The following is a 22,136-nucleotide window of genomic DNA, read 5'->3' as shown; positions in this document are numbered from 1 at the left end:
CTCCTTCTGATTTCCTCCTATCCAAGAAAAATTTAGATGGTTTCTCCATCCAGGGTTATATGTATTAGAGAATGGGTTGTTTTTGATGAAGCATACTGACTGAGGGTTTTGTGGACATTCAGCATAGGAGTGAGGATCTCTACAGCCCACACAGTTGACCGTGGGCTGCCCAAACGCCTCTACCTGATTCACCTTGCTGATTTGATGCGTTTCCTAGCGTTATGTTCTGCAGAAGGCTGGTCGTCATAGCCACTTGAGCAAAAAGTGTGGCTATTGCGTTGGCATTAACAGAATTAACATTCTGAGATTTCCTTCTCCTGTCATTTCTTCCATCATATGTACCATCCAACCATTCCATATTGTGTTTAGCAATGCGGTCTAGTATCTCTTTAGCCTCAGTGTAGTATTTGTCCATATGTTCACCAGCTGCTGCTGCATCTGTTGCCATCTGTGATGCTCTATTCAGTTCTCCATAAAACGTCTCCATTTGGATAGTCAGTGGTAGTCCATAGTTTGGGCAATTTTTGACTAAGCCCTTAAAACGCTCTCATGCGACACTTAAGGTCTCAGTATCTTCTTGTTCAAAGTTCATAATCTCTCGACGTCTCCTCGCGTTGGTGGTAGGTGGGAAGTATTTTTGCATAAATGTTTCCACCAACTTCTCCCAGGTGGTGATTTCACTAGGCTCCAGTGAACTCACCCACTGTTTTGCGTCATCATGCAAAGAATAGGGAAACAAGGACAGCCTGATTACTTCTGGGGTGATTCCAGGAATCATAAAGGAATTACACGTTTCCAGGAAACGCTTCATATGGGCTTGAGGATCTTCACCATAACCACACCCAAATTGTCCAGTAGTTTGGAGCATTTGGAGCATAACAGATTTCATTTCAAACCTGGTTCCATCTAGCGTTGGGTATATGATTCCTGAAGAGAAATCATATAGTACAAGGGACTTGTATTCCCTCATGGGACGCGTGCTGCTATTCGCCATCACGATCAAATTCTATGAAGCATGAGCTAGTTGTTGCGCTAGTTGCTGATTTGGGTGTTCTTCCGCCATTGCTCGCTGCCTGTTCTGTTGTCTGAGAAATTGTTGCCTTAACCTTCGACGACGGTTTGATCGGTTCCTACGTTGGATGGTCCTGAATCCCCGGCAACGCCGTCAAAAACTTGTTCGTTGCTATTGTGAGATACTCTAGGAGTGTATTGTATAAAATAAATTGGAGAAATAAGTTCTAATTATAAGTGATGCGTTTATGCTTTGGTGCGTTTAAGTAATAGTAACGCGTTGGGGTGTTAGTTATATGCACAGAACGCACACAACTCCTAATAAGGACATTCAAGTTTTCCTAAACTAGACCCAAGTATAAATCTAATTTAGGTTCCTGGTAAGTCTAGGGTCGATCTCAGGGATTGAGTTAACCAAATGCAGACCTTGCATTGTATCTATTGTAGGGGTTTTCCTAAATGAATATGAGAGATGTATTATTTACACTAACTTGTTGTGCCTATGCAAGAAGATACAAAAGAGTTGAGTGGTGAATGATGGGTCATGCGAAAATGGAAGCTGAGGTAAGAGGATGCGTCGGTCTAAGATGAGTGTACAAAGCTAAGATGTGATGTGGATGAGATGGGATGATTTGCTTATATGTTTGTTTATGTGTTAGACCTTATTCAACACTTCTTAATGCGAATAACATACAAAGCCTATCTCTAGGATACATGCGTCTAACACAGAATGTAGGAAACACTAATAAGTCTATTTCTAGCTGTACTAGGCACTCTACTTGATGCGGCTTAGTTATTCTTTCGATCAATCTAAGTTAAGGATGCTTTTACCAAGTTGTCAAGTTGGCTTGAGCGTTAGAATGAAATTGTGCATCGAGTATTAATGCATTCAACATAAACAAGAAATAAACTATAGCAAGTATGAGGGATCAAATATATGAATTTTATAAAGAAACAAGGAGTCTTTACAAAAGCAATATTCAATCGAATGGAATGAAAGCAGCAATAAATAAGAAGGAAACTGAGTCAAGCCAAAGAATACAATCTCTTGTAGTTCTTTGGCTCAATCTCGTTGCTGTCTCTTATACACATCTAGATGTGTATAAGAGATCTCGTTGTGTACAATCACTTGTATGGGAAGTGGATGGAGTGTCTTACTCAAGAGTGGCGTCCTCCGCTCCCTGACCGACGGTGGTGGTAGTTCTCAACCCTTTTGATCGTCTAGCACCTGTCTCTTATACACATCTAGATGTGTATAAGAGACAGCTTGGTGAATGGGCAGCATTAAAGTCCATGCCCTAGTCAGCATTAAAGTCCATGCCCTGGTTGGCCGCCTGACTCTTGGAAGCTTTTCAGACGCCGCCTGCTGCAGGTGCCCATACTTGCAAGTGGTGATGTGACACAATCAGCCTTGAGCAATGATTCTTCTTTGCGTTGAACTCCCTCCGACACATGGACCATGCATTAAGAGTTTTTCCTACGGCACTTGTCTAATGCGTTAATGTTAATTCTTGTGTTGAAATCCTGTAATACAGTGCGTCAGTGCCGTGATTTTTAGTAATAAAGCTTCTTTTGCATGAGTTTGCTGATGTTTGAATAAACCATGTGTTTCTAATAAAAATTATGAGAGTTTATCATTAAAATACTTAGTTGTTCTAACTTAAGAGAAAAAATAACTTGTATTTCTACAAGTTATCAGAGATTAGGAGCCATTCCGAGAAATTGGGCTAAAAAGGATAAAAAATAACCAAAAACTCAACAAACTTTAAGAAAATCGGAGTAACTACCAAAATGTCATCAGACCCAGCATCAAGAGCATCCCAGAAACGTCGAGCAATGCTTGAAGACAGAAAGCACCCATCTGCTGCAAAACAGGACAACATTAAAACACTCCCAACAGTGTTTCAACACTCCGGATTTTGACGGGACTTTCCGCACGTGCGTGCCTTGTGCAACCTAGCATCGAGGGCAGCATCACAGGTCATATTCAAAGTTTGTAAGCCTTTTTATGATTTAGCGTTGCAATACTAACCTCAGCGTGGCGATGCTACATTGTGAATATAAATACTTTTTCTTTCATTTTGGCGAAAGAAGAAGCTCAATTCTCATGACGGCTGGGATTTCTCTCTGTATCATTTTGTCTCTTTGGTAATTTTGTTTCCCATTTAGGTTAGATTTTGATTTCCTCTTTGGATTGTAAGCAACATTTTTTAATTCTTCATGAATTTGTCTATGAGTTTGTGAAGTAGTTATTGAATCTTGTTTCTAATTTCAAGAGTTCTTGTAATTATTTAGAGTTTTCTCTTTCTCTTTATCATTTGCAATCTGAATTGAGCATTATTGAATCTAATTTATAGTTCACGAAGTAGGTTGAATGATCTATATCTTGAACATGTATAGCCTAGATGCTTGGTTTTGTCATAATCATGATTGAATGTATTGCTTTCAATGTGTTCGATAGAATGTCTAGCCAAGATCTACAAGAGGCAATAATAATTTTGTGTTTTATGGCCACTCCTAGGATGCATTAATTACTAGTTTTGGAGAAAATTTTGTTAATTGAGTACTATCTTAACAACTAATTGATGCAATTGAATCCTAGAACTTAATGCGTGTGGTTTCTATTCTTTATGGCCACTATCGAACCCAATAGAGGTAGAAGCATGTAGGTTGATTAAGATTAGGCCTACCTAAACCTAATCAATGTTTAGGATGCTCTCTTGACTAGGTTATTACTAGTTGTCTACCTTTGTAGGGGCTAGCTTAATCGAGTTAAATAAGTAGCTGTGAGCATAATTCGATTGTGAATTTAATTTGTAGAATTCGATGATAGGAATTGTACTGAACCCCTAACTCGAATTAGGAGCATGATTGTACTATACTTGTTTACATTTATCCTTTGTCTCTTGATTTTTAGTATGTTTTTTGCTTTATGAAAACCCCGTTTTATAGCTTTTATAGTCGAACTTAGCTTAAGAAAAGATTAAAAAAGTCTTCCCTATGGATCAACCTCTTACTTCTGTTTTAACTACAAGTCAATTTTAGTTGTTGTTTGGGCTTTACAAATTTTGTTTGTTTCAGATTAGGTAGAATTAACAATATCTATTTAACTTCTAAACAACGAGCCTGGTATGATAGATTAGCAGTCTTATTAACAAAGAATGGGTATACTCAGGGAAGAATAAACAAGACCTTATTTATAAAAAGTGTTGCTCAGAATTTTATTATTGCCCAAATCTACATGCATGACATCATTTTTAGGGCAATGTCGCCAAGTATGGTAGATGCCTTTGTTGATCAAATGAAAGGTGAGTTCGAAATTAGTATGGTGGCAAAATTGACATATTTCCTTGGTTTACAAATTAAGCAAAGGGAAGAGGGGATTTTCCTATATCTCATGAGAAGTATGCTAGAAATACGGTGAGAAAATTTAGGGTGGTTAAGGTGTGACCCAAATGTACTCCGGCTGCTACACATGCCAAAGTCACTCAAGACTCTGAAGTTGTACGTGTTGATGAAAGCCTTTGTAGAAGTATGATAGAGAGCTTGGTATATCTGACAGCTAGTCATTTTGACATTGCTTTTGTCATCGGTGTATGAGCTCAGTATTAACCCAACCTAAGAACCAGTCATATGACCAACATGAAGAGACTCCTAAAATTTGTGCTTGGTAATTTAACTATGATCTTTTGTACAATTTGATAAAAATTCTAATCTTGTGGGGTATTACGATGTTGACTAGGTAGGGTGTATTGAAGGTACAAGACGTACATCAACTAGATGCTTCTTCATGGGGAATAATCTTATCTCATGGTTCAGTAAGAAGCAGAATTGTGTATCCCTATCTATTGTCGAAGTATAATATATTGCAGTAGGTAGTAGTTGTGCTCAATTACTCTAGATGAAACAAATGTTGACTAAGTATAATGTGTTCCATGATATTATGACCTTATATTGCGACAACATGAGTGCCATAAACATTTAAAAGAATCTGGTGCACCATAGTCGAACAAAGCACATCGTCATTAGACATCATTTTATCCGCGAACTGGTTGAAAACAAAGTCATCTCTCTTGAGTATATTAGAACAATTTCACCAAACCACTGGATGTCGTTACATTTGAATCTTTAAGGGCAAGTCTTGGGTTGTGTAAGCTGCCAGTATAGCCATTAATGTCTGTTATTAGGGGTGGCCAATCAAACTGCAAAACTGAACAATTTCTAAAAACCAAACTAAACAGAACTGAACTGAAAACTCAGTGAAACCAAAAAATGCAGTTCGGTCCGGTTTGATGAAGTTTTGAAACCGAATTAATTCGATTCAATTTGGTTTCTATTTCGAAAACTAAATTTGAAACCAAAAAGAACCATTTTTAAGTAATATATATATTTATATATTTATATATATAAAAATAGAGTAAAATTGAATTTAAAACCAAAATTATTTTAATTTAAAGAACAAAATTGAACATAAAATCAGACCGAACCGAACCATTTTTTAATTAAAAAATATAACATAGATTTTTCAAAATACCAAAATTGAATTTAAAACCGAACTGAATCACATATATGTGGTTCGGTTCGGTTCAGTTTGATCCAGTAAATCGATTTGATTCAATTTTACATATTAGAAAATTCGGTTTGGTTCGGTTTGACCACTAAATCATATCGAACCGAACTGTTTCCACCTCTATCAGTTATGATGTATTGGGAGATGTGCACCGACAGTTGGATTTCATATCCTTTGATTGATGTCCCATTTATTACGGGTATTAAAACATTCCCACGTTTCTATTTAAACAGTGTCGATTCTTCACAAGGTCTCAGACTTGTCTCTCTCAACTCTTCTCTTTGTTGCATCTTTGAATCTTCTCTTTTTAATACTGAGTGTAATTATTCTATGTTGAGTTTTCAGTTTCTCTGTGTTTTCATCATGGTGGATACAAGGAATTGTACTCGTAATACTTTCGCGTATATGGTAAACCTTTGCAAGTTGACAAATCGTCCTCATAATGTTAAGTCTAATGGGTCGACTTCAAGGGTTAATGCTTTTGGGGTCCAAATGAAAGTACTTCCTCTGCCTCCAAACAGAATCATTCGAGTCCTCACCATGCTCCTACTTCTGGGGACTTACATGTTGATCAAGGTAATAACATAGCTATACTTACTAAGAATCTCGTGCATGCATCTTATCCTATTAATATTGTTTAAATTTGCCCTCTTGCTATTGTGCAATGTGTTAGCTGCCGTAATTCTCCTCTTTCTAGTGGTGGTGGTGGTTCTTTAAATGTGAATCCGTTGTCCTTTGATTTTCCTAAGCATTACCTTTTCTCCTCCTCTTTGCATGTGTTGCCTGGGTCTATTAATGTCTCTAAAAATCCTGGAATGCCTTCTTCCACTATTATTGACTCATGTGTGAATATCTCTCCTCGTACTTGTACTTCTAGTAAGATTGAACAAATTGTTGCTCCGGATATTGTTGGTGCTTCTTCTACCATTGGTGGCCCTTCGGTTTTGATATCCTAGACTATTCAAGATTCGAAAGTAAGTGCAAATCATGACTATGTTTCTACTGATGAAAATGTTTGAGAATAATGATCCCGTCCTTTTTGACAATGTTATTGGTCGCTCTTCTCTTATCAGAGAATCTGCTTCTTATAACCCTAATGTTGAGTCGGTCAAAATGTGTTTGACAAAGAGATTTCCCCTAGCTTTTGTGATGATCATGTTGTGCTTGTTGAACTGAGCAAATGTAAAAAGAAGAAAATGGTCCAAGTATCACACCCCTAGATTTTCTGATGATCATGTTGTGCTTGTTGAACTGAGCAATTGTAAAAAGAAGAAAATGGTCCAAGTATCATAGAATCCTGGTCCCTCTTCCAAAACATGCTCGAGTCTTCCTCTTTCCTCAGAGAAACCTTCAGATTATATATCTAGTGCTCACTCACACTCATCTACGGATATAGTAGATGTTCATATGACACTTAAAAGAGTGACTACCAGACGTTGTTGAAGGATGATTCCTCTGAATGTCCCTTTAGTTTCCATTAATGAGGTTTCCTTCCACTATGAAAAGAGTGTTCAAATATGGAAGTATGTTGTTCGAAGAAGAATTTTTTATGAACATACTATATTTGACAAGACTCAATCCCGCCTGGCCATCATGGAACTTATTGATCAAGCTGGTTTAATGAAGATGATTACTCAGCTTTGGCCATTTTATCCTCAACTTATTTGTGAGTTCTTCGTCAATCTTCCAAATCTGTTTGATAATTCGAGTAGTACTAAATACAGGAAAGTTCATGTTAGAGGTGTCTACTTACTATATCTCATGAAGTTATCAAATTTCTTGATTGTGATTATTGTCTCACTCTTGGTGCTCCACACCCTTTGGCTGGAACCTTGGTGTTTGAGTTTACTAGAAGAACCTACACTTCTTAGCCTTCATCTAGTCAACTGTCTACTAACAAATATGCTATTCTCTATAAAAATCGGTATAGCAAATTAGAGTCCTTCCTCACATGGTTCTAGGGTATACCCATCTTTTGTCATCCTGCTTTATCAAATTGGAACTGGTTCCCAGTTTAATTTTCGTGTTTTTGTCTATAATCAAGTGTTGCAACATGTTGGAATACAAAAACAAGCAGCAGAAGAAAACATGATCATTCAACATTCTAATTCATTAATTTTGGCTTCAAATTTAGCATGCTCATAAACTAAAAATAAGGTTTCAACGATAACCTTTGAAGATACCCTTGAATCACGAATTCCAACTGCAATCCCGCTTCCTTTAGATGTGAACCACTACAAGGTCTTCCCTACTATTCTCTTGGAGTCTTAGATTGAGTTGTGGGACTCAAAATAAACTTTTTCAAAATAAGGGAATTTGGAGAAAGGTTTTCTGGTTTTCACTTTGAAAATCATTCTTTTTCAACCTCTTGATTTCTTTATAATTCAGCAACAATTTCATGGCCATTCCACTCAAAACTTGAGGAATATATTGCTGCTGCCTTGAATTTGTTGAGAATTCTAATAGAATTGTGACTAACCTACTTCAAAGAAGTGGGATTTTCCACTTTCATTTTTCAATTTTTTTTTTTAATTATCAAATTGATTTCCAAAATCAACTTTATTTTCAAAAATTAAAATTTTATTAATTTTAAAAAAATTAATTCAATAATTAATTTTCTAATTCAATTAATAATAAATAATTCATTAAAATAATTTAATTAATTAGAATTAATTTAATATCAAATATTGAATTAATTAATTATCAATTCCAATACTATGAATCCTTATTTCTGAATTTAATATTTAAATATTAATCGATTCTCCAATTCCGTTTAACTCTAAAATTAAATGTATAATTATATCAGATATAGTTACTAATTCCCTTAATTCTAATTTGAACATTTCAAATCAACTTATCACGCTACTCTAAGGCAGATCCGTTTGTGAGCTAGTAGGAGGACCTAGTGCACCTACAGATCAGGGGCTCCAACGTTCCGAGATTAATCGGCTAAACTCTTTACACCGAATTAACCCATATTTGTTGGCTACTGGGTCACACTAGTAAAGCCTAGAGTTACACTCCCTTCACTGCAGATATATTGTGTCCACTCGATATAACCATGATTAGTAAGTTAACCATTCACAGGTTGTTCATAATAACGATTGGGTCAAATGGCAATTTTACCCTCGAGATTACCTCTTGTTTCTTAAGTCCTACCGATCATCAAACCGAGTCCCCCTCGGGACAATCAGAGGGTAGGGCCCCTTCTTTAAGACTCGGAGTCAGCACATAAGGGAACAACCTCTTTACTATCCCTAAAAGCGGGTAGGAGAGAATTCCGTCTTACACCCTATGTCCCTAGCCATCTACTCGGTCTTACCCCTGAAATAGGAGGCTTATTGAGTCGACACAGTTGAGCCAACCCTAACCTATGAAAATCTAAGGATAATCCCGAATAAATAGGAGTTCATAGTTAGCTCAGGATTAAGGTGAAGTTACCTAGGTCATCGTTTTGAAATAATCAGTTTTAAACAGTAAACAATGTTATAAAGCAAGAGTGACTTATTTCTTTGTCCGATCTTACGCAAACTCATTTCACAGGATGCCTCCAATCCTCATGTTACTACATGTATGAATCAGGATCACTTCGTCTGTAGCACTTTACAACTCCTTGTAACAACTACAGAGTGGGCCGCATCCGATAGTGTTACCAGAATAAGGCAACCAACCTTATTCATATACTATAGATCATTTAGACTATTTACTCGAACCTGATCCACTCTTATGTCTCCACATAAAGTTCAAGTACTATTGTAATAGTCATGTATCTTTTAGTTTACTGGATTTATTTCTAAAACGAAATAAGCAATTCATATATTCAATAAAACTTTATGTAATAAAACTTCAATACAACTTTATTCATTTATAGAAATAGTTTATTGTTTACAAACCACGAGTGTTAGGACATAAAATCCAAAAGTTGAATCCTTCACTATCAAACTACCTATTTGCTTCCCACGTCCTCTATGTGGTATTATGCTTACTTAGTGCCCAACAATTCTTACTTCATCTAATGCTTCTGGTCCTACTACCAAGTGTATCAACTTAAGCTACAAACTTGTTCAACGCTCTCGTGTGCCTGATATTATGCATAACATCCCACCTAAGACTGATGGCATACATGTACCTAATGATCTTCGTGCTCCTAAAGGTGGTCTTTTAATCCCCACTGATCTTTGAACTTGCAGTTTACAAGTGCTAACCTCTGAATCATGGACCATGAGTGGTATCATTCGGTAGTTTACTGATTATCGGGCGACTATGGATACTCTAGTTCAATTGTTGAGTTGGTCTTTGCCTCCGGATGAAGCTCCCTCTACTTCTCATCCTCCATCATCTCCACCTTTCTTCTTATGGCAATCAAGAGGGTCTGATGTTGTGCTATTATGTTGCTGGGTTTCGTTTGTGTATTGTGTTGGTGTACTATTTTTGTTGGTTTGATTGGTTGTGATGTTGTATGGGTTTGATTTGTTTTGTTTGGTTGGTGTTGTTGGTTGGTCTTCAAATTGTTATGCTGTCGGTTGGTCTACTTCTCTTTTCATCACATGATTGCCAATAAAAGAAAATGTTTCTACCAAAGAGGAGCTTGTTATTGTTTAATTTGCATGTAAATTTTATTTTATTTAAATGCTGGATCTTTTTTGATTGACTTCGGGTTAAAAGGTTTGGATTTGTTTTGGAATGTTCTGTCTCCTTACTTTTGTGGTATTAATGTTGATTACCTTGTTTGTCCCTCTCTTTTACAAGTTGTTATAAAAGGAAGTATTAAAATCAGATTGAGGTAGGTTTTTATCAACGATTATTGTATCTTCTTGTGGACGTTGCAGAAAGAAACAAAAAGAAACATTGGTAATTTTTCATAGAAGGTGTGTGATTCCTGAAAAGAAGCATTAAGTTTAGGGGGAACCTAAACATGCAAGATCAAACAAGTTGAAAGCTTATAACTTAGAGGAAGCATGAGTTGTAAGAATATCTTGAGATATGTGACATCAAGTTTTGGGGGAGTCTAAACAAAATACCTATCTAAGGTTTACTGTATTACATGATATTACTTTTATCAGATAAGTGGTCTTCCTTATAAAGCTTTTGAATATTATTATCTTATTTTCAATTGGGCCCTGAGCCCCCTAAATGTAGGTAAAGTTTTATCGAACTGGGTTAACATATTGTGTGTTTTTTTCTCTTTTTGCTTATCTATGTGTTGGTCAAATCATTAGCATCATTGTTGGTAGCTCTGAAAAAGAGTTATACTTCCTTACTTAATTTAGCTTTGTTAAGGGATTTCACTGCTTATTGTCTTATTTTGTAGGTACCGAGCAATCAAGAGGTAAAATTAACCATTTGGTGAAGAACAGGGTTAATTTGAAGCAATTTGAAGGTGATTTGAGCATCGGGCTTCAAATGAGAGGAAATTACCAAAATTCCCTTATCATGGAGTTGCAACGCTCGCCCAACGCTTACCCAATACTATAAGGCAGAATGTGCAATTGAAGGAACAGTGTTGCAATGCTTTTCTTAGCGTTGCAATGCTACAAATTTTGATGGAAAAGTGTTAAATCCGCATGCGCCTCAAATTTTCACCAGCGTTGCAATGCTACCTCAACGCTACCCTGACGCTTGAGGTCTAAATTGATAGAAGTTTGTTTTCTATACACATTCTCTTCGATTTTAGGTAAAAAATGTTATCTTTTGGAGACAAATTTGATGGAGGCCGACTTTTTCTTCTTTTTTCTTCAGATTTTAGTATCTTAGATTATGTTTTACATTTTATTTTGGGTTGTAATCCATGGATTGGATGTTCATTCTTGATTTGTCTATTAATTAAGAGGTAACTTCAATCTAATTTTTGGAGCAAGATCTGTATGTATTTTTCTTGAAATTTTTGTTCTTTGGATTTATTGCATAATGAATTTATGTTTTCTTGAATTTTGCTTGATTTTGATATATATCTGTGTGTTAGATTGATGCTTCTATCATGAACGTATGTCATAGCTAGTTGATTTTGGCTTGTGCATTTCTCTAATGTTCGTTCATGCTTAAAATGACCCCAGTAGCAAATGGTGAATTTTGTATACTATGATTTATAGGCTGGTCTAGGGTCTATGGATGCATGCTTGATCTAGATTCAAGAATGCATCGGTTGATTGAGTTAGGGCTTTCCCATTAATTAATCGACACAATGGAATCCTAAAGCTTGATATGCATGTGATTAGTCTTAATTGATCGATATCGAACTCAATTAGGATTTCATGTATGTAGTTTAATTAGGACACTTTCTTGGTTCAGTCCTATCCAGTTGTCCGCCTTTGTTGAGTCAAGCGAGTGTTGTGAATGCATAAATCGGTTGCATGTCCAATTAATGGATTTTGATGATTGAAATTACATAGGATCTCTCTGGCTCTCTGATGACGGGCAGAAATGTAGGTTATTGTAGGCCCTTTATTTAGAATTACGAGGGCTGATAAGTAGAATATGTGGTGATTATACTAAGAATTCATGAGAAAAGTGAGCTTGCATCGATCAGCATTGAAAATTGATAACGAACAAAAATGCACGTTATCATAGTACTAAGTTCTTAAACAATGTTGGATTGATGAGAAAAGTGAGCTTGCATCGATCAGTATTGAAAATTGATAACGAACAAAAATGCACATTATCATAGTACTAAGTTCTTAAACAATGTTGGATTGCATTGATGAAATATGTTAATTTGTGTCCATTAAGCATCTTCACCACAAGATTTATGCAGAATAAACGTTAACGCAATGCAAAAATTGCGATCATAGGAAATCATTGGTCGAGCGCACATAGGATTGCTCCACCAGCTTCCGCTTGGTTTGTCCCCGAACCACATCTTACTAGGAGAGGTTCGTCTCTAATACCATTTGTAACGCCTCAGGCACAGGATTCATAATCCGGATTCGGCCCCTAATGGCCTCGACATTCCTCTACGTACCTTGCGACCTGGCTATGTCATCCTCCCTCTCTTGCCTTGAATGCTGTTTAGAAGTGATCCCTCCCTTGCCTTGAATGTTGTTTAGAAGTGAAAGTTGTCCCCATAAACCAACACGGGTCCTTTCAACATGCTTTGTCCTTACTCACATGCATCCTAAGAAAATTCCCAAGACGTCTCCCAACATAGGATTACTCCAAGCTAAGCACACTTAACTGTGGAGTTCTTATGATTGAGCCACCGAAAAGGAAGGTACATCTTGTTGGTATAGGTAGTAACTTTCAATTCTTTTAAGCCTTTCTTAACCATAATTTCATTTCTTAACCATACTTTCATGTCCTCAGGATCCCTCTCATTCAGATGTGATATCGGTTCATTCATGTATCCCTCCTAAACTCGGGTTATTACACTATATTTGCATTATTATTTTGTACTTCATCTTCATATTTATACAATGGAAGTTCTATTTCTACATCTGTTCACTCTCTTAATATGCATGAGTAGCCAAACTTGTCGAATTGGTTGAGAAGAACTAAGCTAACATGACCTAGAAAGTTCATTGCTTGCGATTGTCTTGTTTTATGCTGTGCAAAATACCCTTTAGAGTAACTCGAGAGAGAGTCTAAAGAAAGAACCTAATGACTCGAGAGAGCTAGGTTAGAATCTGGACTCGAAATAGCAAGATTAGACTTGCCTAAACAAGAGATAGGGACTTAGAGATAAGCTCTGTTTGTCAACTTGCATCGCATGCAACCTAGAGATAGGAATGATATTATGTGGTCGCCTTATTTGTGTGTGTGTTATCCTGTCATCATATAAATAAGAATAGAGGCTTATGTGTAGGTCCTATAGACTTATCACATATATAGCATGTGTTATAATACTAGAAGCCATAGCATTCGCATCGAGAGATGGTTACTATTGTATGCATGTTGCATGATTGCAAAGCATGAACGTATTCTAGGAAGTGTTGGCCGAAAACCTTCTCAACCCCTTCACTGCATATTCATCGCATCTCCCGTTTATCAACTCTTTTCAAACTCCGCCACATTTATTTATTTTTCATCAACGCAAACAAAAAACCCAACAATTTATTTATTTATCCGGTTACCGCAAAGTTCTTCACAAAATTACCAACTCAATTTGTTTTCACAAGTCCCTGTGTTCGACCCTGGACTTACTAGGAAACTCAGAGGAATTTACACTTAGATTCCGTTGGGGAAACTTGAGTGCACAATGCAATTCCATCAACACATAGCATCCACATTTCCATTTCATAAAATCAAGCATAAAAAATCTTAGCTAACCCACTATTATGCGTTATTTTGCGTCCAAATGTCGATTTTTGTAGCTAACGCAGGAATCGATTGCATGCGGTGAATCTCACCATCGTAGAGGCAATTGCATACATTCGACGCATTGATGTTGCGGCCATTAACCGCATGCGTCCATCCCATAGAGGTTGCATTGATGTTGCGGCCATTAACCGCATGCGTCCATCCCATAGAGGTTGCGGTTATAGGGTAATAACCATAATAGAGGGATGAACGCAAGGGCGGTGGAATGCGATGATACTTCAGAAAAGCATCAACACATATCTTGGGAGTATCAAAAGATGATGTTGACATTTCACCTACCATGCCATTAGTAGCAGAGATTCAAAGTAGGTCCATCACGCGGTTAGCAGCAAAAATTCAGAGAAGAACCATTAATGCTGGCGACGATCGAGCTCTATAAATAGAAGCCTTAGAGCCCAACTTCAAATCATCCGAGCTTCTTGGTGACAGAAGATTAAATGTCAATTTACTCGACAACTAAAATCCCTTGGACGCAATATAGGGTGCATGTTCTTAAGGTATGCGTTGATAGTCATGTGTCGATGGTCATGCATTGGAATGAATATGCGTTAACAAATGTATGTGATGACCATGTGTTGGAACGAAAATTAGGGACGGATGGGGTTGTACATGCAATCATGCGTTAGACATGGCTTAAGCTATGCATTTACGCCCAAACGTCTGAGGTCATGTGTCGGAATGAAAATGCATTAATCTAGTATGCAATGACCTAGCATTCCTATCATAAGTTTTCTTACGCTCAAGCCAAGTTTCTTGGGTAATCCGAGGTCGACCACAGGGACTTGTCACTCAATAATGTTTGAGAAGCAATGCGTTTGAGGCGATGAATAAAAATAAAAAGATTGCATTATGGATGAATGGTGAGATGTCTCTCTCGAGCTCTATCTCCGGCGAAAGCTCCGGTCGTCACTTGGTCTAGTTTGTGGAGGTGAAGAATTCTCACTAAAAATCTTGTTCAAGCTCTCATCTGTGATCGCAAACCTCTGCCTTGAGACAGAAGTTCGGATGCTTTGAAATGAAGGTCGAAGGGGCTATTTATTGGGTTTAAACGCCGACAGCTATCATGATTGCATTATGTATCACTACTGCCTTTGTCACGGTATGGGCAATATCACATCATCTTATCTTGTTGATACTCCCAAGGTATGTGTCCGAGCTTGATTCAGCTGAAGTGTCAATGCGTTCTACCCATCTTACGATCGTCCTTCTATTATGGTTGTCACTCCGTGGCCGCAATTTCAATTGATCACCGCATTCGCTTGATCACTGCAACTTCCATGTGATGGGCGCATTCGAACACCGCAAGTTCATGCGATGGACGCATTCGATCACCGCAACTTCCATGGATGGGCACATGATCACCACATGCATTTGTTTATGCATAAACTCGGTTTTGGCGCATGTGTTTGTCTTTGCGTTCGCCTGGCTTCAGTGCATGCGTTTGATTGAGTGCTTATTTCCAACGCATGCATTTGATTCCTGTGATAGCTACAAAATAGACACTTTGGCACGAAGTAATCCATAATATTGGGGTCAGTGAGGATTAGGTGCTAATCGACGTTAAACTCAATTTTTCACAAATTCTAAGTATTTCACCACGTTTTCTACTTGTTAGCCCTCATAATTCTAAGTAAAAGGCTTATATAACTGACATTTCTGCCAGTTATCACATCCCCACACTTAGAATCATGCTTTTCCTCAAGCATGAGCCATACTTAAGAAATTCTTACCTTACTTTCTGTCGTTCCTTTGCGATGACAGCCTCTCAGAATATAATTAACTCGTACCTCTAACCATGGCTGCAATGCTCTCCTCTACTTTGGCTGCTTCTTCAAAGAGATCTTTTCTAAGTTGAAATTTGGCAACGCTCTTGCTCAAAAACTTTTTATTCCTTCTCGCAATCTTGCATTTAGCTTTTTAAGAATGCGTTCGTTCAGAACATTTCAAGATTATGAGATTACTTATTCGAATGCAGCATTGAACCTGGTTACACTCTTCTTTTTGGCTTACCCCCACGTGTGTCATGCAGGCATCTAACCTCGGTTGCGTTCCATACTCAACTCAATTCATGTCTTGCTTGATTTGGCTTGCGTCAGATAGAGGAGTTGCACTTATGTGTTGATCCTGGTGACTTACCTTCATTTTGGCTTGCCCCCACGGGTATCATGCAGACATCCAACTATGGGTAAATGCCTTTCACAACTTAACTCTTATCAACATTCGGTTTCCCCATTGCGTTGACAGTGGAGTTGTTATTTTCAATTTTTTTTTTTTTTGAATGGAATGACCGCAATGTAATGAACGCAATTCTCCGAAACCGCTACTACCCCCAAACTTAGAGGGTGGCAGCGATCTCACCGCAAGCTAAAAATAAACTCAACAGGAATGTGATAACAAATGTTTGAGCAAGGGTTTGTACACAATAAAACTATAGACTTTCACAATTTGAAGAAGCTATTAAAAGTATGGAGACCCTTGCAATACTAGTCAGAAGATGCGGTGAATTATTTGTACCATTATAGATGCATCGCAAAGAACCACAATCAGACAAGGAGAAATTCAAAAGGATAATGCGTAAAAGATAATAAGAACAGAACCTTAAGTAGAATAACGCATGCAACAATGCGTTGGAATTCATGCGATGGAAGCCATGCGTTGAAGGATGTGAAGGATTCTTCCATTGTAACTACGCACTGAGGAGAGTTATTATCACACCTATAAAGAGCAAACACACCATAATCAAGGAAGCAGCCGCATATCCAAAATAACAATAAAAATAATAAACTAAACTAAGAAAGCAATGTAAAGATAAAGTAGAAGACGTCCTTGGAGAAATTGGAGTGTTGTTACCGTAAGGAGTCTCCCATGCAGGAGATGGCTCTCAACTACTTGGGTCAAAGGGCTCGGCCTGACCATTGGAGCATCCAACAATTGTTGGACGTATGATGGTTGACATGCACCTAAGATTGCTTCCAGCTCATGCAACAGATAACTTTTCTATCTCAAGGTCAATATTTGACTTTCGACGCATCGCCTATACTTCAAATATTGTTTGCAGCTTGGTCGCACAAGCTACAATACGCCTAAGATTGAAAGGGTGCCTGCGAAAACACAAAACATCACAAAACATTAGCTGCCATGTCCCTGGCAACGGCGCCAAAAACTTGTTGGAAGGAAAAATTAGGGACGGATGGGGTTGTACATGCAATCATGCGTTGGACATGGCTTAAGCTATGCGTTTAGGCCCATGCGTCAAAATGAAAATGTGTTAATCTAGTAAGTAATGACCACACGTTCCTATTACAAGTTTTCTTACGCTCATGCCAAGTATAACGCGAATGCAAGTTTCTCGGGTAATCTGAGGTCGAACACAGGGACTTGCCACTCAATAATGTTTGTGAAGCAATGCGTTTGAGGTGATGAATAAAAATAAAAAGAAGAAGTTTAATGGATTTACACACTACTTCTACTCCTATCTAAACAGACTGAGCAATAGAAGACTTGTGATGAGAATAGGGAGATGCACAACAACCATTATCGCATAGTACTGTTTATTATCTTAAATCGCTTGAGTAATCCCATCTCGTCACACTAACGCATCGCACACCTCTCGGTGGTTAGCCGCATGACTATATCTCTAGAGTACATGGTTGCGTGGAACATAAGATTGTGCCTATCTCTAAGAACAATGCATACTTTGTTTTAGTGCGTTCCATCTCTTACCTTCTCAGGCAGTTAGACGCGGCCATTTCACTTATAGACAAGCATTGCAACAACCCATAGACAAGCGTTGCTACAGCCTTTCACCAAGCAAAGAGGATTAACTCACTATACTCGCAGAATGCATATCTTTCGGTGGGTTGCTACATGTGTTCTATCTCTAGGCTACATGATTAAGTAGGCAACCGCCTTTGATAAATAAATGTTGAAGATAAACAATGATATAGATAAAGATAATGAAGAAAATGGCATTGAAGGAATCAAGAGATGCATTGATTACAAAATGTCTTAATATCTTAAACTAAAATGTAATACAATACAGAGGTTAGAAGAGAAATGAAGGACTCTGCGTCAAGGCTGCCAGTGGTGCCATGGATGAATGGTGGAGATGTCTCTCTCGAGCTCTATCTCCAGTGAAAGATCTGGTTGTCACTCGGTCTGGTTTATGGAGGTGAAGAATTCTCACTGAAAATCTTACTCAAGCTCTCATCTGTGATCGCAAACCTCGTCCTTGAGACAGAAGTTCGGATGCTTTGAAATAAAGGTCAAAAGGGCTATTTATTGGGTTTAAACGCCGACAGCTATCATGATTGAGTTATGTCTCACTGCTGCCTTTGTCACTGAGAGGTGTATGCCAAGGGAAAGCGGAACCTTAGTTGCATCTTTAACGCAACTGACAAACTTGCGTTGTTTTACTATTTACTCTTTCTCTTTCTGCTACATTCATAAAGACTTGCCATCGCATCCCACGATTCTTTATACAACTTCACAGTCAGTTCTCGAACTCAGTATCATGTATCATGTATCTTGTATCTTGTATCATATTAGTTTAGGTTTTATTTTATCAACGCAATTTTATTTCATCGTAATTTACATTATTGTATAAACAACCTTTCTTTATTAATTGTAAAAACCGGTCGCACATAACACATCAGTAACACATTAACGAAAACAATCCCTGTGTTCGACCTCGGATTATTCTGAGAAACTTGCATTGGAATTATAATTGGTTTTAGCGCAAGGAAACTTGTGACACACATTACTCCATTGCATACTACGAGCATATCATTAATAACACATATATTTAGACATAGTATCACATTAAATTTTCTTTGACGCATATATTTATTCATTCATTCATATTCATATTTGTCCACATGCTTAAAGTTAAAGACACAAATCCAGTGTTATCAGTCTTCTCACGCATTTGTCTGGATCACAAGGATCCGCCCTAAGCGAACCTCAGGCGAAAACCTTAGATGCCTAAATTTCTTCTCATCGACTTTTTTATATAAAGCTTGGATCGCCGACAACATTAATAGACTGCTCTGATTCTGACATTAGGCGCGTTTAGTCCTTTATGAACCTCCGCTGCCAACAGCGTGGTAGGTGAAATGTCAACATCATCTTTTGATTTTCTCGAGGTAGATGCATTGATGCGTTCATTCCACCAACCTTGCGTTGATTCCTTTACCATGCGTTATGGTGTAGCCGCAATCATGTAGTGACCGCATTCACTTAATACCACAACTCTACATGATGACCGCAATCGCTTGACGAGCGTAACTCCCATGTAATGGACGCATGCTGTTGATTACCACAACATTCAGCGTTGATCGAACGTGTTCGCCTTTGCGATGGAGATTTGCTCCACATGCGGTCGTCTATGCGGTGGTTCGATTTTCGCGTTTGCATCCACTTCATGCATTAGCTACAAAAATAGAACATTGAACGCTTAATAACACATAATATTAGGTTAGCTAAGATTCTTAATGCTGAACGCCGCAAGCTCAATTTCTCGTGAATTCCTAACATAATTTCCGCATATTCTGCTTAACAGCCCACATAATTCTAAGTAAAAGGCCTAAGATGACATGAATTTCTGCATGTCATCACTTTTGCCTTCGGGCAGATCCTTGTGATCCTGACGAAAGCGTGAGGAGACATTCTCTGAGAGTTCTTCATTCCTCCAACCATTATGAGTGACGACCGGAGCTTCATCGAAGATAGATCTTGAACGAGACTACTCCACCGCCCATCCATGGCACCACCGGCAGCCTTGACACACATCAGATGGAAGCAAGACATTGCCCATCTTGGCCTCCATATCTCTTATATCTATGTATTGTATTACATTGTGGCTTAAGAGATTAATACATTTTGTGATCAATTCATTTGTCTACTTCCTTCGAGTCCACCTTCATTTACCTCTTCTTATCTTCCTTTACTTTCATTGCAACGACTAAGATTGCTAGAGTATCACATACTTAATCATTCGACATAGACATATGAAGCATGTAGCAAACCATTGAGAGGTGTGCGTTGCATGAGTGTTGTGAGAAAATCCTCTTTCCTTAGTGTGAGGCTATAGCAATGCTTGTCTATGAGCGGTCGCAATGCTTGTCTATGAGCAGAATCAACAGTGACTAACTACCTGAGAGGGTAAGTAGGGGAACACATTAAGCAAAGTAAGCATTGTTCCTAGAGATAGGAATAATCTTATGTCAACTATACTTTATGTGATTACCTTGTCTTATGAGCGTATCATTCATCATTTGGGCATACATGGGAGAGTAGTCTAAAAACCAAATCGAGGCTTGAGAGAGTCAGATTGGAATGCATAAGCAAGAATAGAAGCGTAGGAATAAGCTTTGTTTTCTATTACACAGCGTATGCACCCTATAGATAGGATATGAAAGTATGTAGTCACATCGCATGCGTCCAGAAATAGGATATGGTAGTATGCAGTCACCTTCTTTATGTGTGGGAGCACATGAGCAAGAATAGAGACTTAGACATAAGTCCTATCCACACTATCGCATATGCATCGCATGCGTCTTCATCAAGTGTGTATAGCATAATCACATAGTGATGCGTTATTTTATGATGTGGAAGTGTGGATGAAATACGATGGTGAAATTGCGTTGAACACTCAAGTTTCCTCAGCGGAATCCAAGTGTAAACTTCACTAAGTTTCCTGGTAAGTCCAGGGTCAAACTCAGGGACTTATGAAAACAGGTTGCGTTGATAATTTTCAAAAAACTTTGCGGTAACCAAATATATCAATAGTTGTTGAGGTTATTGTTTGCGGTAATGAAAAATAAATAAATGTGGCGGAGTTTGAAAAGAGTTTATTAAACGGGAAATGCGATGAGTATGCGATGAACGGGTTGAGAAAAGTTTCGGCTAACACTTCCTAGGATGCGTTCATGCTATGCGATCATGCAACATGCAGACAACAGTAAACCACCTCTCGGTGTGAATGCCATGGCTTCTAAGGCTAGAATGCATGCGATATATGCAATAAGTCTATAGGACCTACACATAAGCCTCTATTCTTATTTATGCGATGAAAAAATGATACACGCACAAATAAGGCGACCACATAACATCATTCCCATCTCTAGGATGCATTTGATGCAGGTTGACAAACAGAGCTTATCTCTAAGTCCCTATCTCTTGTTTATGCATTTCTAATCTTGCTCTCTCGAGTCCAGATTCTAACCTAGCACTCTCAAGTCATTAGGTTCTTTATTTAGACTCTCTCTCGAGTAGCTCTAAAGGGGTATTTGGCACAACATAAAACAAGACAATCGCAAGTAATGAACTTTCTAGGTCATGTTAGCTTAGTTCTTCTCAACACATTCGACTAGTTTAGCTACTCATGCGTGCTAAGAGAGTGAACAGATGTAGATTCAGAACTTCTATTGTATAAATATAAAGATGAAGTACAAAATAACAATGCAAGTATATAATAAAGAGCCTGGTAGCAATCTCTTACTACCTAGGCTTTTACACTGTTTTTTTTTCTACTCGTGTTCAAAAGATAATCTCACTCTCATGAGAGTCGGCCCGCTCTCCGCTTCTATGCCTCAAGGTTCTCTCTCGAGTTTCCCTGAGTGATTCTCGACGTCTTTACTCTTCTCTTGCTCCGCCTTAAAATAAAAAGGAAAAACTATGGATAAAGACGTGCTAAGCTCTTAAATTCGTAATCTGGTCAACTAGTTAACCCATTTTCTAAAGGATCCCTTTGGTATTTATAGCACTTCCAGGGTGAAAGGCGACTTCTCTCTCATGATTGTGTAGATCAGACGGCTTTAATTTCTGACTAATGTCGAATATTTGTCAACGAAAAGCTGAATGTACTTGTTCATTAACGGCTGCCAACTTAATTCGTATTCGACTGTCATCAACTTTCTGTCCCATCGTGATTAATTATGCCTTTCACCCAGATGTGCCCACCATGTTGCAACGACTAAGTTGCGGAAATCCTTCTTGGGCAAATCTTTGCGAACACAGTCACCGTAAAACCTTGCGATAATGCTGCGCTCGACCAATGATTTCCTGTGATCGCAATTTCCACCTTGTGTCAACTCATTTTATGCACAAAAATACAAAAATCAACTGTTTCTATGCGATAAATTCATGCGGCCGCAACGTAATAAACTTGATGCTTTTTGGATGCAATCTAACACATTTTATCAATGCAAACCAACATTGTTTAAGAACTTAGCACTATGAT

At 38.0% G+C, this 22,136-nt stretch overlaps 1 non-coding gene across 1 annotated transcript; it reads left to right on the top strand.

Annotated features, from left to right (window-relative positions):
* Nucleotides 1-503: 503 nt before the first annotated feature.
* LOC120068726 lies at nucleotides 504-607 on the top strand. The gene has a single exon (XR_005479350.1). It is a non-coding gene; the product is annotated as a small nucleolar RNA R71 (small nucleolar RNA).
* Nucleotides 608-22,136: the final 21,529 nt, after the last annotated feature.

This window comes from Benincasa hispida, chromosome 12 (genome assembly GCF_009727055.1).
Source record: "Benincasa hispida cultivar B227 chromosome 12, ASM972705v1, whole genome shotgun sequence".
NCBI lineage: Eukaryota > Viridiplantae > Streptophyta > Magnoliopsida > Cucurbitales > Cucurbitaceae > Benincasa > Benincasa hispida.
Note: the sequence above shows the minus strand (reverse complement) of the source record. Positions and strands in the feature narration are given on the sequence as shown.